Raw genomic sequence first — 3,606 nt, 5'->3', positions numbered from 1 at the left:
CGTTGTTAGTGTGAAAACTGGCCTATGATGCCGTAATCCTATAGCTTGACTGTCTGATAACCATGATGCGTGGGTCACTTTAAGGCCCACATGGTGGGGGAGGGTGAGTCCTTCACACCGAAGCCCTGTCCTGGAGCATCTCTGGTCAGATCTTAGCCGCCGTGTTGAGGTTTGGGGAGGCAGGGCCTGTGGTTTTTATAATTTTCTGAGCTTGGTGACCTTAACGGTCTTTCTAGATGGGAACGGAGGGAGGCCCCGTGTGCTTTGGTTTTTACCCTCACTTCACTCTTCTCTCTTGAGGTTGTGGGTTGGTTTCGTTATGGGGGAGGGAAGGAAATGGGAGACTTCAGAGGAGCCTGGAATCTCTGTGAAAAGGGGAGGAGAAGAGTTTCCCAAAGAGGGGGGGCCAGGTCACAGTGGATTGGGGCCATTTGGTCCTTGGACAGTGGCTCTGGTTGGAGGAACACTGAGGAAGGATGGAAATAGGCATGAAGAGGGGAGAGCCACAGTTTGGGCCCCAAGAGTGAGCAATGCCATGGAAATATGAAACCAGCTCCCAAAGTAACAGTCTAAATATTGCATTATCCTTGGGCTGTGTGGTGTGGGATGGGAGAGGATCCAAGGGCAAGGGAGCAGAAGAAGGGCACAGGGTTCCTGTAGGTAGAATTATGAGAATTCTGGTGGCCGGAGACCTGCCTGGCTTTGTTCATAAAAGCAGCCAGGGTGGGGAGGGCTGGGGATGGGGCTTGCACTTACCCCAGACTCAAGAGTGCAGCTGTCTTGGTTGACAAACCAACGTGTCCACATGCTGCCTCTACTAAGGTTTATGACAAAGCTGCCATTAGGAGCTTTGCTTCTTTTGAGTGTTTAATGCTGTACCACTGAGGACCAGGCTTTGTTATGATGTGGTAACATGCAACCCCCTATTCTTAGCGGTTTAAAAACAACATGTTTCTTGCCCTGCTAAGGAAGGAAGTAAGTTCTGGCACATGCTACAAACATGGATGAACCTTGAGGACATTATGATAACTGCAGGAAGCCAGTCACAAAAATACTGTATGATTCCACGTAGGAGGTACTTTGAGTAGTCCCATCACAGAGACAGCAAGTAGGAGGGTGGTGGCCAGGGGCTCCAACAGGGTGAGAAGAATGGGGGTTATTGGATATAGGGTGTCAGTTTCATAAGGTGGAAAGAGGTCTGGAGGTTTGGGATGGTGGTGATGGTTGCATAATATTATGAATATTTAATATCACTGAATTGTACACTTAAAAATGGTTAAGATGGGAGATTGTATGTGTACTTTACCACAATTGTAAAAAATGGAAAAAAAAAGTGATTAAGACACAGTCCCATCCTTCTTGAAGCTCTTAATTCTGTGGGGAGGCAGATAAGTGAGCAGCTAACAATACACTTTGAAAAAAAGCTATTGTTGAAGATCTGTCCCAAATCCCAAGCAACCCGTAGACACCTCATTCTCTTTCCAACTCTTAAGTAGTGGCACAAGAAACAGACTTAAGATAACAAGAGGCTTTGTACCCCTAATTGGATTCTCCTGAAGCTACTGAGACAGTCTAGTATAGACATATATATGCCTTATGTGGTCTTTTCTGTGTATCCAAATTTACATAATAAAACTTTAAAAAAAGAAATGTTTTTCTGTCTATGAAACTGGCAAGGATTGAGAAAAGGTGGCTAATACTTCATGCTGACAAGGGTTGGGGGGAATTGGGTATTCCATCCTATTGTTGGAAGTGAAATGAGTACAAACTCTTCAGAAGGCATTCTGGTGATATCTATTAAAAACTTTAAAGTCTATGTATCATTTGGCCCAATAATTACACTTTTGGAAATTTGTTTTTAGGAAGTAACAGTATGAGTGTGCGAAGATGTATTCCTAATGGTTTTCATTTCAGTATTAATTATAAGCCCAAAATATTAGAAAAATCCAGTTATTTCACAAATTTGGCTAAATAAGACCCAATATTGGCTTGAAAAAATGTCCACAACACTGCTAAGTTAAAAAAGAAAAACCAGAGGAGAGGATTAAGATGGCAGAATAGAAGGACTCGAGCTCAACTTCTCTCCTAAAAACAAAATTCACAACTAAAAGCTGAGCAATCCCCACTCAAATTGACTGGAAACCTTAAAAAAGATACCCTACTCCAGAAAAAAAGAGGAGGCCACTTCAAGAGGTAGGGAGGGGCGATTTTGTGATATAAACAACCCCATACCTCCGCGGTGGGAAGCTCCACAGACTGAAAACTAACTGGTTCACAGAGAGAGAGAGTCACCTACAGGAGTGAGAGTTATGAGCCCCACATCAAACCCTCACATGCAGGGATACAGCACTGGGAGAAAGAGCCCCTGGAGCATCTGGCATTGAAGGCCAATGGGGCTTGTGCACAGGAGCTCCACAGCACTGGGGGAAACGGAGACCCCATTCTTAAAAGGCACACACGGAGTTTCTCGTGCACTGGATCCCAGGGCAGAGCAAGGTCTCCATAGGAATCTGGGTCAAACCTGACTGCAGTTCTTGGAGGACATCCTGGGAAACGGGTGAATGTGGCTTGTTGTGAGGGAGGGACATTGAAGGCAAAGCTCTCGGGAATATTCAGCAGCTTGCCTTTCTCTGGAGGGGGCCATTTTGGGAAAATATGGCCCCACCCATCAGTCAGTGCTGAGAAGCCCCAGGGCAAACAACAATCCAGGTGGGATCACAGCCCCATCCCTCAGTAAACAGGCTACCTAAAGACCCCTCAGGCACACAGCTGCCTCTAATCCCATCCAGAGACTAAACCCCACCCACCAGAGAGATTAGAATCAGTCCACCTACCAGTGGGCAGGCATCAGCCTCTCCCATCAGGAAGCCTACAGCAAGCCCCCATAGTGACCTCAGCCACAAGGGGGGCAGGCACCAGAAGTAAGAGAGGCTACAACCCTATTATCTGTAAAAAGGTCACCACACCAAAAACCTATAAAAATGAAAAGACAGAGAACTATAACTCAGATGAGGGAGAAAAGAAAAACCCCAGAAAATCAGCTAAGTGAGGAGGAGATTCTCAGCATCCAGGAAAAAGACTTTAGATTGTTGATGCTGAAGATGATGCAAGACATTGGAAATAAACTGGAGGCAAAGATGGATAACTTACAGGAAACACTGACCAAAGAGGTACAAGATATAAAACTTAAACAAGAAATGCAAAATACAATAACTGAAATAAAAAATTCACTGGAAGCAGCTAACGACAGAATACAGGAGGCAGAAGAACAAATAAGTGAGGTGGAGGACAGATTAGTGGAAATTACAGATGCAGAACAGAAAAGAGAAAAAAGATTGAAAAAAAATGAAGAGAGTCTCAGAGAACTCTGGGACAATGTGAAATGCAACAACGTCCATATTATAGGGGTGCCAGAAGGAGAAGAGAGACAGAAGGGGACAGAAAAAATATTCCAAGAGATAATAGCCAAAAACTTCCCTAACATGGGAAAGGAACCACTCACTCAAATCCAGGAAGCACAATGAGTACCATATAAAATAAACCCAAGGAGGAATACACCAAGATACATATTAATCAAACTAACCAAAATTAAAGACAAAGAGAAAA

This window comes from Phacochoerus africanus, chromosome 5, assembly GCF_016906955.1.
Source record: "Phacochoerus africanus isolate WHEZ1 chromosome 5, ROS_Pafr_v1, whole genome shotgun sequence".
Classification (NCBI taxonomy): domain Eukaryota; kingdom Metazoa; phylum Chordata; class Mammalia; order Artiodactyla; family Suidae; genus Phacochoerus; species Phacochoerus africanus.
This window is presented reverse-complemented; position numbering follows the sequence as displayed.